The following is a 15,564-nucleotide window of genomic DNA, read 5'->3' as shown; positions in this document are numbered from 1 at the left end:
CGGTTTGGGAGTTAACATCAAAATTACATTTCTCGGCCATATCGCATAGATCTCACTGTGAAAAGGCTTAAATGACTTTTTTAATTAAGTTTGATGATTGCGTTCAAACAAAATGTCCTAGAACAAAATTTTCAAATGTAACTACTAGATTGTGATACAATACACAATTGGGTGAAGTTTGGTTGACTTCTGCGCAGCGGTTTGGGAGTTAACATCAAAATTACATTTCTCGGCCATATCGCATAGATCTCACTGTGAAAAGGCTTAAATGGCTTTTTTGACCTAAGTTTGAGGATTGCGCTCAAACCAAATGTCCTAGAACGAAATTTTCAAATGTAACTACTAGAATGTGATACAATACACTATTGGGTGAAGTTTGGTTGACTTCTGCGCAGCGGTTTGGGAGTTCACATCAAAATTACATTTCTCGGCCATATCGCATAGATCTCACTGTGAAAAGGCTTAAATGGCTTTTTTGACCTAAGTTTGAGGATTGCGCTCAAATCAAATGTCCTAGAACCAAATTTCCACATGTAACTACTAGATTGTGATAAAATACACTAATGGGTGAAGTTTGGTTGACTTCTGCGCAGCGGTTTGGGAGTTAACATCAAAATTACATTTCTCGGCCATATCGCATAGATCTCACTGTGAAAAGGCTTAAATGACTTTTTTAATTAAGTTTGATGATTGCGCTCAAACAAAATTTCCTAGAACAAAATTTTCAAATGTAACTACTAGATTGTGATACAATACACTATTGGGTGAAGTTTGGTTGACTTCTGCGCAGCGGTTTGGGAGTTAACATCAAAATTACATTTCTCGGCCATATCGCATAGATCTCACTGTGAAAAGGCTTAAATGGCTTTTTTGACCTAAGTTTGAGGATTGCGCTCAAATCAAATGTCCTATAACCAAATTTCCACATGTAACTACTAGATTGTGATACAATACACTAATGGGTGAAGTTTGGTTGACTTCTGCGCAGCGGTTTGGGAGTTAACATCAAAATTACATTTCTCGGCCATATCGCATAGATCTCACTGTGAAAAGGCTTAAATGACTTTTTTAATTAAGTTTGATGATTGCGTTCAAACAAAATGTCCTAGAACAAAATTTTTTAAATGTAACTACTAGATTGTGATACAATACACTATTGGGTGAAGTTTGGTTGACTTCTGCGCAGCGGTTTGGGAGTTAACATCAAAATTACATTTCTCGGCCATATCGCATAGATCTCACTGTGAAAAGGCTTAAATGGCTTTTTTGACCTAAGTTTGAGGATTGCGCTCAAATCAAATGTCCTAGAACCAAATTTCCACATGTAACTACTAGATTGTGATAAAATACACTAATGGGTGAAGTTTGGTTGACTTCTGCGCAGCGGTTTGGGAGTTAACATCAAAATTACATTTCTCGGCCATATCGCATAGATCTCACTGTGAAAAGGCTTAAATGGCTTTTTTGACCTAAGTTTGAGGATTGCGCTCAAACCAAATGTCCTAGAACAAAATTTTCAAATGTAACTACTAGATTGTGATACAATACACTAATGGGTGAAGTTTGGTTGACTTCTGCGCAGCGGTTTGGGAGTTAACATCAAAATTACATTTCTCGGCCATATCGCATAGATCTCACTGTGAAAAGGCTTAAATGACTTTTTTAATTAAGTTTGATGATTGCGCTCAAACAAAATTTCCTAGAACAAAATTTTCAAATGTAACTACTAGATTGTGATACAATACACTATTGGGTGAAGTTTGGTTGACTTCTGCGCAGGGGTTTGGGAGTGAACATCAAAATTACATTTCTCGGCCATATCGCATAGATCTCACTGTGAAAAGGCTTAAATGGCTTTTTTGACCTAAGTTTGAGGATTGCGCTCAAATCAAATGTCCTAGAACCAAATTTCCACATGTAACTACTAGATTGTGATAAAATACACTAATGGGTGAAGTTTGGTTGACTTCTGCGCAGCGGTTTGGGAGTTAACATCAAAATTACATTTCTCGGCCATATCGCATAGATCTCACTGTGAAAAGGCTTAAATGACTTTTTTAATTAAGTTTGATGATTGCGCTCAAACAAAATTTCCTAGAACAAAATTTTCAAATGTAACTACTAGATTGTGATACAATACACTATTGGGTGAAGTTTGGTTGACTTCTGCGCAGCGGTTTGGGAGTTAACATCAAAATTACATTTCTCGGCCATATCGCATAGATCTCACTGTGAAAAGGCTTAAATGGCTTTTTTGACCTAAGTTTGAGGATTGCGCTCAAATCAAATGTCCTATAACCAAATTTCCACATGTAACTACTAGATTGTGATACAATACACTAATGGGTGAAGTTTGGTTGACTTCTGCGCAGCGATTTGGGAGTTAACATCAAAATTACATTTCTCGGCCATATCGCATAGATCTCACTGTGAAAAGGCTTAAATGACTTTTTTAATTAAGTTTGATGATTGCGTTCAAACAAAATGTCCTAGAACAAAATTTTTTAAATGTAACTACTAGATTGTGATACAATACACTATTGGGTGAAGTTTGGTTGACTTCTGCGCAGCGGTTTGGGAGTTAACATCAAAATTACATTTCTCGGCCATATCGCATAGATCTCACTGTGAAAAGGCTTAAATGGCTTTTTTGACCTAAGTTTGAGGATTGCGCTCAAATCAAATGTCCTAGAACCAAATTTCCACATGTAACTACTAGATTGTGATAAAATACACTAATGGGTGAAGTTTGGTTGACTTCTGCGCAGCGGTTTGGGAGTTAACATCAAAATTACATTTCTCGGCCATATCGCATAGATCTCACTGTGAAAAGGCTTAAATGGCTTTTTTGACCTAAGTTTGAGGATTGCGCTCAAACCAAATGTCCTAGAACAAAATTTTCAAATGTAACTACTAGATTGTGATACAATACAGTATTGGGTGAAGTTTGGTTGACTTCTGCGCAGCGGTTTGGGAGTTAACATCAAAATTACATTTCTCGGCCATATCGCATAGATCTCACTGTGAAAAGGCTTAAATGACTTTTTTAATTAAGTTTGATGATTGCGTTCAAACAAAATGTCCTAGAACAAAATTTTTAAATGTAACTACTAGATTGTGATACAATACACTATTGGGTGAAGTTTGGTTGACTTCTGCGCAGCGGTTTGGGAGTTATCATCAAAATTACATTTCTCGGCCATATCGCATAGATCTCACTGTGAAAAGGCTTAAATGGCTTTTTTGACCTAAGTTTGAGGATTGCGCTCAAACCAAATGTCCTAGAACGAAATTTTCAAATGTAACTACTAGAATGTGATACAATACACTATTGGGTGAAGTTTGGTTGACTTCTGCGCAGCGGTTTGGGAGTTAACATCAAAATTACATTTCTCGGCCATATCGCATAGATCTCACTGTGAAAAGGCTTAAATGACTTTTTTAATTAAGTTTGATGATTGCGTTCAAACAAAATGTCCTAGAACAAAATTTTTAAATGTAACTACTAGATTGTGATACAATACACTATTGGGTGAAGTTTGGTTGACTTCTGCGCAGCGGTTTGGGAGTTATCATCAAAATTACATTTCTCGGCCATATCGCATAGATCTCACTGTGAAAAGGCTTAAATGGCTTTTTTGACCTAAGTTTGAGGATTGCGCTCAAACCAAATGTCCTAGAACGAAATTTTCAAATGTAACTACTAGAATGTGATACAATACACTATTGGGTGAAGTTTGGTTGACTTCTGCGCAGCGGTTTGGGAGTTAACATCAAAATTACATTTCTCGGCCATATCGCATAGATCTCACTGTGAAAAGGCTTAAATGGCTTTTTTGACCTAAGTTTGAGGATTGCGCTCAAATCAAATGTCCTAGAACCAAATTTCCACATGTAACTACTAGATTGTGATAAAATACACTAATGGGTGAAGTTTGGTTGACTTCTGCGCAGCGGTTTGGGAGTTAACATCAAAATTACATTTCTCGGCCATATCGCATAGATCTCACTGTGAAAAGGCTTAAATGGCTTTTTTGACCTAAGTTTGAGGATTGCGCTCAAACCAAATGTCCTAGAACAAAATTTTCAAATGTAACTACTAGATTGTGATACAATACACTAATGGGTGAAGTTTGGTTGACTTCTGCGCAGCGGTTTGGGAGTTAACATCAAAATTACATTTCTCGGCCATATCGCATAGATCTCACTGTGAAAAGGCTTAAATGACTTTTTTAATTAAGTTTGATGATTGCGCTCAAACAAAATTTCCTAGAACAAAATTTTCAAATGTAACTACTAGATTGTGATACAATACACTATTGGGTGAAGTTTGGTTGACTTCTGCGCAGGGGTTTGGGAGTGAACATCAAAATTACATTTCTCGGCCATATCGCATAGATCTCACTGTGAAAAGGCTTAAATGGCTTTTTTGACCTAAGTTTGAGGATTGCGCTCAAACAAAATGTCCTAGAACAAAATTTTCAAATGTAACTACTAGATTGTGATACAATACACTATTGGGTGAAGTTTGGTTGACTTCTGCGCAGCGGTTTGGGAGTTAACATCAAAATTACATTTCTCGGCCATATCGCATAGATCTCACTGTGAAAAGGCTTATATGACTTTTTTAATTAAGTTTGATGATTGCGTTCAAACAAAATGTCCTAGAACAAAATTTTCAAATGTAACTACTAGATTGTGATACAATACACTATTGGGTGAAGTTTGGTTGACTTCTGCGCAGCGGTTTGGGAGTTAACATCAAAATTACATTTCTCGGCCATATCGCATAGATCTCACTGTGAAAAGGCTTAAATGACTTTTTTAATTAAGTTTGATGATTGCGTTCAAACAAAATGTCCTAGAACAAAATTTTCAAATGTAACTACTAGATTGTGATACAATACACTATTGGGTGAAGTTTGGTTGACTTCTGCGCAGCGGTTTGGGAGTTAACATCAAAATTACATTTCTCGGCCATATCGCATAGATCTCACTGTGAAAAGGCTTAAATGGCTTTTTTGACCTAAGTTTGAGGATTGCGCTCAAACAAAATGTCCTAGAACAAAATTTTCAAATGTAACTACTAGATTGTGATACAATACACTATTGGGTGAAGTTTGGTTGACTTCTGCGCAGCGGTTTGGGAGTTAACATCAAAATTACATTTCTCGGCCATATCGCATAGATCTCACTGTGAAAAGGCTTAAATGACTTTTTTAATTAAGTTTGATGATTGCGCTCAAACAAAATTTCCTAGAACAAAATTTTCAAATGTAACTACTAGATTGTGATACAATACACTATTGGGTGAAGTTTGGTTGACTTCTACGCAGCGGTTTGGGAGTTAACATCAAAATTACATTTCTCGGCCATATCGCATAGATCTCACTGTGAAAAGGCTTAAATGGCTTTTTTGACCTAAGTTTGAGGATTGCGCTCAAACCAAATGTCCTAGAACGAAATTTTCAAATGTAACTACTAGAATGTGATACAATACACTATTGGGTGAAGTTTGGTTGACTTCTGCGCAGCGGTTTGGGAGTTAACATCAAAATTACATTTCTCGGCCATATCGCATAGATCTCACTGTGAAAAGGCTTAAATGGCTTTTTTGACCTAAGTTTGAGGATTGCGCTCAAATCAAATGTCCTAGAACCAAATTTCCATTTGTAACTACTAGATTGTGATAAAATACACTAATGGGTGAAGTTTGGTTGACTTCTGCGCAGCGGTTTGGGAGTTAACATCAAAATTACATTTCTCGGCCATATCACATAGATCTCACTGTGAAAAGGCTTAAATGACTTTTTTAATTAAGTTTGATGATTGCGCTCAAACAAAATTTCCTAGAACAAAATTTTCAAATGTAACTACTAGATTGTGATACAATACACTATTGGGTGAAGTTTGGTTGACTTCTGCGCAGCGGTTTGGGAGTGAACATCAAAATTACATTTCTCGGCCATATCGCATAGATCTCAATGTGAAAAGGCTTAAATGGCTTTTTTGACCTAAGTTTGAGGATTGCGCTCAAATCAAATGTCCTAGAACCAAATTTCCACATGTAACTACTAGATTGTGATAAAATACACTAATGGGTGAAGTTTGGTTGACTTCTGCGCAGCGGTTTGTGAGTTAACATCAAAATTACATTTCTCGGCCATATCGCATAGATCTCACTGTGAAAAGGCTTAAATGACTTTTTTAATTAAGTTTGATGATTGCGCTCAAACAAAATTTCCTAGAACAAAATTTTCAAATGTAACTACTAGATTGTGATACAATACACTATTGGGTGAAGTTTGGTTGACTTCTGCGCAGCGGTTTGGGAGTTAACATCAAAATTACATTTCTCGGCCATATCGCATAGATCTCACTGTGAAAAGGCTTAAATGGCTTTTTTGACCTAAGTTTGAGGATTGCGCTCAAATCAAATGTCCTATAACCAAATTTCCACATGTAACTACTAGATTGTGATACAATACACTAATGGGTGAAGTTTGGTTGACTTCTGCGCAGCGGTTTGGGAGTTAACATCAAAATTACATTTCTCGGCCATATCGCATAGATCTCACTGTGAAAAGGCTTAAATGACTTTTTTAATTAAGTTTGATGATTGCGTTCAAACAAAATGTCCTAGAACAAAATTTTTAAATGTAACTACTAGATTGTGATACAATACACTATTGGGTGAAGTTTGGTTGACTTCTGCGCAGCGGTTTGGGAGTTAACATCAAAATTACATTTCTCGGCCATATCGCATAGATCTCACTGTGAAAAGGCTTAAATGGCTTTTTTGACCTAAGTTTGAGGATTGCGCTCAAATCAAATGTCCTAGAACCAAATTTTCAAATGTAACTACTAGATTGTGATAAAATACACTAATGGGTGAAGTTTGGTTGACTTCTGCGCAGCGGTTTGGGAGTTAACATCAAAATTACATTTCTCGGCCATATCGCATAGATCTCACTGTGAAAAGGCTTAAATGACTTTTTTAATTAAGTTTGATGATTGCGCTCAAACAAAATTTCCTAGAACAAAATTTTCAAATGTTACTACTAGATTGTGATACAATACACTATTGGGTGAAGTTTGGTTGACTTCTGCGCAGCGGTTTGGGAGTGAACATCAAAATTACATTTCTCGGCCATATCGCATAGATCTCACTGTGAAAAGGCTTAAATGGCTTTTTTGACCTAAGTTTGAGGATTGCGCTCAAATCAAATGTCCTAGAACCAAATTTCCACATGTAACTACTAGATTGTGATAAAATACACTAATGGGTGAAGTTTGGTTGACTTCTGCGCAGCGGTTTGGGAGTTAACATCAAAATTACATTTCTCGGCCATATCGCATAGATCTCACTGTGAAAAGGCTTAAATGACTTTTTTAATTAAGTTTGATGATTGCGCTCAAACAAAATTTCCTAGAACGAAATTTTCAAATGTAACTACTAGAATGTGATACAATACACTATTGGGTGAAGTTTGGTTGACTTCTGCGCAGCGGTTTGGGAGTTAACATCAAAATTACATTTCTCGGCCATATCGCATAGATCTCACTGTGAAAAGGCTTAAATGGCTTTTTTGACCTAAGTTTGAGGATTGCGCTCAAACCAAATGTCCTAGAACAAAATTTTCAAATGTAACTACTAGATTGTGATACAATACACTATTGGGTGAAGTTTGGTTGACTTCTGCGCAGCGGTTTGGGAGTTAACATCAAAATTACATTTCTCGGCCATATCGCATAGATCTCACTGTGAAAAGGCTTAAATGACTTTTTTAATTAAGTTTGATGATTGCGTTCAAACAAAATGTCCTAGAACAAAATTTTCAAATGTAACTACTAGATTGTGATACAATACACTATTGGGTGAAGTTTGGTTGACTTCTGCGCAGCGGTTTGGGAGTTAACATCAAAATTACATTTCTCGGCCATATCGCATAGATCTCACTGTGAAAAGGCTTAAATGGCTTTTTTGACCTAAGTTTGAGGATTGCGCTCAAATCAAATGTCCTATAACCAAATTTCCACATGTAACTACTAGATTGTGATACAATACACTAATGGGTGAAGTTTGGTTGACTTCTGCGCAGCGGTTTGGGAGTTAACATCAAAATTACATTTCTCGGCCATATCGCATAGATCTCACTGTGAAAAGGCTTAAATGACTTTTTTAATTAAGTTTGATGATTGCGTTCAAACAAAATGTCCTAGAACAAAATTTTTAAATGTAACTACTAGATTGTGATACAATACACTATTGGGTGAAGTTTGGTTGACTTCTGCGCAGCGGTTTGGGAGTTAACATCAAAATTACATTTCTCGGCCATATCGCATAGATCTCACTGTGAAAAGGCTTAAATGGCTTTTTTGACCTAAGTTTGAGGATTGCGCTCAAACCAAATGTCCTAGAACGAAATTTTCAAATGTAACTACTAGAATGTGATACAATACACTATTGGGTGAAGTTTGGTTGACTTCTGCGCAGCGGTTTGGGAGTTAACATCAAAATTACATTTCTCGGCCATATCGCATAGATCTCACTGTGAAAAGGCTTAAATGGCTTTTTTGACCTAAGTTTGAGGATTGCGCTCAAATCAAATGTCCTAGAACCAAATTTCCACATGTAACTACTAGATTGTGATAAAATACACTAATGGGTGAAGTTTGGTTGACTTCTGCGCAGCGGTTTGGGAGTTAACATCAAAATTACATTTCTCGACCATATCGCATAGATCTCACTGTGAAAAGGCTTAAATGACTTTTTTAATTAAGATTGATGATTGCGCTCAAACAAAATTTCCTAGAACAAAATTTTCAAATGTAACTACTAGATTGTGATACAATACACTATTGGGTGAAGTTTGGTTGACTTCTGCGCAGCGGTTTGGGAGTTAACATCAAAATTACATTTCTCGGCCATATCGCATAGATCTCACTGTGAAAAGGCTTAAATGGCTTTTTTGATCTAAGTTTGAGGATTGCGCTCAAATCAAATGTCCTAGAACCAAATTTCCACATGTAACTACTAGATTGTGATACAATACACTAATGGGTGAAGTTTGGTTGACTTCTGCGCAGCGGTTTGGGAGTTAACATCAAAATTACATTTCTCGGCCATATCGCATAGATCTCACTGTGAAAAGGCTTAAATGACTTTTTTAATTAAGTTTGATGATTGCGTTCAAACAAAATGTCCTAGAACAAAATTTTTAAATGTAACTACTAGATTGTGATACAATACACTATTGGGTGAAGTTTGGTTGACTTCTGCGCAGCGGTTTGGGAGTTAACATCAAAATTACATTTCTCGGCCATATCGCATAGATCTCACTGTGAAAAGGCTTAAATGGCTTTTTTGACCTAAGTTTGAGGATTGCGCTCAAATCAAATGTCCTAGAACCAAATTTCCACATGTAACTACTAGATTGTGATAAAATACACTAATGGGTGAAGTTTGGTTGACTTCTGCGCAGCGGTTTGGGAGTTAACATCAAAATTACATTTCTCGGCCATATCGCATAGATCTCACTGTGAAAAGGCTTAAATGACTTTTTTAATTAAGTTTGATGATTGCGCTCAAATCAAATGTCCTATAACCAAATTTCCACATGTAACTACTAGATTGTGATACAATACACTAATGGGTGAAGTTTGGTTGACTTCTGCGCAGCGGTTTGGGAGTTAACATCAAAATTACATTTCTCGGCCATATCGCATAGATCTCACTGTGAAAAGGCTTAAATGACTTTTTTAATTAAGTTTGATGATTGCGTTCAAACAAAATGTCCTAGAACAAAATTTTTAAATGTAACTACTAGATTGTGATACAATACACTATTGGGTGAAGTTTGGTTGACTTCTGCGCAGCGGTTTGGGAGTTAACATCAAAATTACATTTCTCGGCCATATCGCATAGATCTCACTGTGAAAAGGCTTAAATGGCTTTTTTGACCTAAGTTTGAGGATTGCGCTCAAACCAAATGTCCTAGAACGAAATTTTCAAATGTAACTACTAGAATGTGATACAATACACTATTGGGTGAAGTTTGGTTGACTTCTGCGCAGCGGTTTGGGAGTTAACATCAAAATTACATTTCTCGGCCATATCGCATAGATCTCACTGTGAAAAGGCTTAAATGGCTTTTTTGACCTAAGTTTGAGGATTGCGCTCAAATCAAATGTCCTAGAACCAAATTTCCATTTGTAACTACTAGATTGTGATAAAATACACTAATGGGTGAAGTTTGGTTGACTTCTGCGCAGCGGTTTGGGAGTTAACATCAAAATTACATTTCTCGGCCATATCGCATAGATCTCACTGTGAAAAGGCTTAAATGACTTTTTTAATTAAGTTTGATGATTGCGCTCAAACAAAATTTCCTAGAACAAAATTTTCAAATGTAACTACTAGATTGTGATACAATACACTATTGGGTGAAGTTTGGTTGACTTCTGCGCAGCGGTTTGGGAGTTAACATCAAAATTACATTTCTCGGCCATATCGCATAGATCTCACTGTGAAAAGGCTTAAATGGCTTTTTTGACCTAAGTTTGAGGATTGCGCTCAAATCAAATGTCCTAGAACCAAATTTCCACATGTAACTACTAGATTGTGATAAAATACACTAATGGGTGAAGTTTGGTTGACTTCTGCGCAGCGGTTTGGGAGTTAACATCAAAATTACATTTCTCGGCCATATCGCATAGATCTCACTGTGAAAAGGCTTAAATGACTTTTTTAATTAAGTTTGATGATTGCGCTCAAATCAAATGTCCTATAACCAAATTTCCACATGTAACTACTAGATTGTGATACAATACACTAATGGGTGAAGTTTGGTTGACTTCTGCGCAGCGGTTTGGGAGTTAACATCAAAATTACATTTCTCGGCCATATCGCATAGATCTCACTGTGAAAAGGCTTAAATGACTTTTTTAATTAAGTTTGATGATTGCGTTCAAACAAAATGTCCTAGAACAAAATTTTTAAATGTAACTACTAGATTGTGATACAATACACTATTGGGTGAAGTTTGGTTGACTTCTGCGCAGCGGTTTGGGAGTTAACATCAAAATTACATTTCTCGGCCATATCGCATAGATCTCACTGTGAAAAGGCTTAAATGGCTTTTTTGACCTAAGTTTGAGGATTGCGCTCAAACCAAATGTCCTAGAACGAAATTTTCAAATGTAACTACTAGAATGTGATACAATACACTATTGGGTGAAGTTTGGTTGACTTCTGCGCAGCGGTTTGGGAGTTAACATCAAAATTACATTTCTCGGCCATATCGCATAGATCTCACTGTGAAAAGGCTTAAATGGCTTTTTTGACCTAAGTTTGAGGATTGCGCTCAAATCAAATGTCCTAGAACCAAATTTCCACATGTAACTACTAGATTGTGATAAAATACACTAATGGGTGAAGTTTGGTTGACTTCTGCGCAGCGGTTTGGGAGTTAACATCAAAATTACATTTCTCGACCATATCGCATAGATCTCACTGTGAAAAGGCTTAAATGACTTTTTTAATTAAGATTGATGATTGCGCTCAAACAAAATTTCCTAGAACAAAATTTTCAAATGTAACTACTAGATTGTGATACAATACACTATTGGGTGAAGTTTGGTTGACTTCTGCGCAGCGGTTTGGGAGTTAACATCAAAATTACATTTCTCGGCCATATCGCATAGATCTCACTGTGAAAAGGCTTAAATGGCTTTTTTGATCTAAGTTTGAGGATTGCGCTCAAATCAAATGTCCTAGAACCAAATTTCCACATGTAACTACTAGATTGTGATACAATACACTAATGGGTGAAGTTTGGTTGACTTCTGCGCAGCGGTTTGGGAGTTAACATCAAAATTACATTTCTCGGCCATATCGCATAGATCTCACTGTGAAAAGGCTTAAATGACTCATTTAATTAAGTTTGATGATTGCGTTCAAACAAAATGTCCTAGAACAAAATTTTTAAATGTAACTACTAGATTGTGATACAATACACTATTGGGTGAAGTTTGGTTGACTTCTGCGCAGCGGTTTGGGAGTTAACATCAAAATTACATTTCTCGGCCATATCGCATAGATCTCACTGTGAAAAGGCTTAAATGGCTTTTTTGACCTAAGTTTGAGGATTGCGCTCAAATCAAATGTCCTAGAACCAAATTTCCACATGTAACTACTAGATTGTGATAAAATACACTAATGGGTGAAGTTTGGTTGACTTCTGCGCAGCGGTTTGGGAGTTAACATCAAAATTACATTTCTCGGCCATATCGCATAGATCTCACTGTGAAAAGGCTTAAATGACTTTTTTAATTAAGTTTGATGATTGCGCTCAAATCAAATGTCCTATAACCAAATTTCCACATGTAACTACTAGATTGTGATACAATACACTAATGGGTGAAGTTTGGTTGACTTCTGCGCAGCGGTTTGGGAGTTAACATCAAAATTACATTTCTCGGCCATATCGCATAGATCTCACTGTGAAAAGGCTTAAATGACTTTTTTAATTAAGTTTGATGATTGCGTTCAAACAAAATGTCCTAGAACAAAATTTTTAAATGTAACTACTAGATTGTGATACAATACACTATTGGGTGAAGTTTGGTTGACTTCTGCGCAGCGGTTTGGGAGTTAACATCAAAATTACATTTCTCGGCCATATCGCATAGATCTCACTGTGAAAAGGCTTAAATGGCTTTTTTGACCTAAGTTTGAGGATTGCGCTCAAACCAAATGTCCTAGAACGAAATTTTCAAATGTAACTACTAGAATGTGATACAATACACTATTGGGTGAAGTTTGGTTGACTTCTGCGCAGCGGTTTGGGAGTTAACATCAAAATTACATTTCTCGGCCATATCGCATAGATCTCACTGTGAAAAGGCTTAAATGGCTTTTTTGACCTAAGTTTGAGGATTGCGCTCAAATCAAATGTCCTAGAACCAAATTTCCATTTGTAACTACTAGATTGTGATAAAATACACTAATGGGTGAAGTTTGGTTGACTTCTGCGCAGCGGTTTGGGAGTTAACATCAAAATTACATTTCTCGGCCATATCGCATAGATCTCACTGTGAAAAGGCTTAAATGACTTTTTTAATTAAGTTTGATGATTGCGCTCAAACAAAATTTCCTAGAACAAAATTTTCAAATGTAACTACTAGATTGTGATACAATACACTATTGGGTGAAGTTTGGTTGACTTCTGCGCAGCGGTTTGGGAGTTAACATCAAAATTACATTTCTCGGCCATATCGCATAGATCTCACTGTGAAAAGGCTTAAATGGCTTTTTTGACCTAAGTTTGAGGATTGCGCTCAAATCAAATGTCCTAGAACCAAATTTCCACATGTAACTACTAGATTGTGATAAAATACACTAATGGGTGAAGTTTGGTTGACTTCTGCGCAGCGGTTTGGGAGTTAACATCAAAATTACATTTCTCGGCCATATCGCATAGATCTCACTGTGAAAAGGCTTAAATGACTTTTTTAATTAAGTTTGATGATTGCGCTCAAATCAAATGTCCTATAACCAAATTTCCACATGTAACTACTAGATTGTGATACAATACACTAATGGGTGAAGTTTGGTTGACTTCTGCGCAGCGGTTTGGGAGTTAACATCAAAATTACATTTCTCGGCCATATCGCATAGATCTCACTGTGAAAAGGCTTAAATGACTTTTTTAATTAAGTTTGATGATTGCGTTCAAACAAAATGTCCTAGAACAAAATTTTTAAATGTAACTACTAGATTGTGATACAATACACTATTGGGTGAAGTTTGGTTGACTTCTGCGCAGCGGTTTGGGAGTTAACATCAAAATTACATTTCTCGGCCATATCGCATAGATCTCACTGTGAAAAGGCTTAAATGGCTTTTTTGACCTAAGTTTGAGGATTGCGCTCAAACCAAATGTCCTAGAACGAAATTTTCAAATGTAACTACTAGAATGTGATACAATACACTATTGGGTGAAGTTTGGTTGACTTCTGCGCAGCGGTTTGGGAGTTAACATCAAAATTACATTTCTCGGCCATATCGCATAGATCTCACTGTGAAAAGGCTTAAATGGCTTTTTTGACCTAAGTTTGAGGATTGCGCTCAAATCAAATGTCCTAGAACCAAATTTCCATTTGTAACTACTAGATTGTGATAAAATACACTAATGGGTGAAGTTTGGTTGACTTCTGCGCAGCGGTTTGGGAGTTAACATCAAAATTACATTTCTCGGCCATATCGCATAGATCTCACTGTGAAAAGGCTTAAATGACTTTTTTAATTAAGTTTGATGATTGCGCTCAAACAAAATTTCCTAGAACAAAATTTTCAAATGTAACTACTAGATTGTGATACAATACACTATTGGGTGAAGTTTGGTTGACTTCTGCGCAGCGGTTTGGGAGTGAACATCAAAATTACATTTCTCGGCCATATCGCATAGATCTCACTGTGAAAAGGCTTAAATGGCTTTTTTGACCTAAGTTTGAGGATTGCGCTCAAATCAAATGTCCTAGAACCAAATTTCCACATGTAACTACTAGATTGTGATAAAATACACTAATGGGTGAAGTTTGGTTGACTTCTGCGCAGCGGTTTGGGAGTTAACATCAAAATTACATTTCTCGGCCATATCGCATAGATCTCACTGTGAAAAGGCTTAAATGACTTTTTTAATTACGTTTGATGATTGCGCTCAAACAAAATGTCCTAGAACAAAATTTTCAAATGTAACTACTAGATTGTGATACAATACACTATTGGGTGAAGTTTGGTTGACTTCTGCGCAGCGGTTTGGGAGTTAACATCAATATTACATTTCTCGGCCATATCGCATAGATCTCACTGTGAAAAGGCTTAAATGACTTTTTTAATTAAGTTTAATGATTGCGTTCAAACAAAATGTCCTAGAACAAAATTTTCAAATGTAACTACTAGATTGTGATACAATACACTAATGGGTGAAGTTTGGTTGACTTCTGCGCAGCGGTTTGGGAGTTAACATCAAAATTACATTTCTCGGCCATATCGCATAGATCTCACTGTGAAAAGGCTTAAATGGCTTTTTTGACCTAAGTTTGAGGATTGCGCTCAAACAAAATGTCCTAGAACAAAATTTTCAAATGTAACTACTAGATTGTGATACAATACACTATTGGGTGAAGTTTGGTTGACTTCTGCGCAGCGGTTTGGGAGTTAACATCAAAATTACATTTCTCGGCCATATCGCATAGATCTCACTGTGAAAAGGCTTAAATGACTTTTTTAATTAAGTTTGATGATTGCGTTCAAACAAAATGTCCTAGAACAAAATTTTCAAATGTAACTACTAGATTGTGATACAATACACAATTGGGTGAAGTTTGGTTGACTTCTGCGCAGCGGTTTGGGAGTTAACATCAAAATTACATTTCTCGGCCATATCGCATAGATCTCACTGTGAAAAGGCTTAAATGGCTTTTTTGACCTAAGTTTGAGGATTGCGCTCAAACCAAATGTCCTAGAACGAAATTTTCAAATGTAACTACTAGAATGTG

The sequence above is a fragment of the Corythoichthys intestinalis genome, chromosome 10, assembly GCF_030265065.1.
Source record: "Corythoichthys intestinalis isolate RoL2023-P3 chromosome 10, ASM3026506v1, whole genome shotgun sequence".
Classification (NCBI taxonomy): domain Eukaryota; kingdom Metazoa; phylum Chordata; class Actinopteri; order Syngnathiformes; family Syngnathidae; genus Corythoichthys; species Corythoichthys intestinalis.
This window is presented reverse-complemented; position numbering follows the sequence as displayed.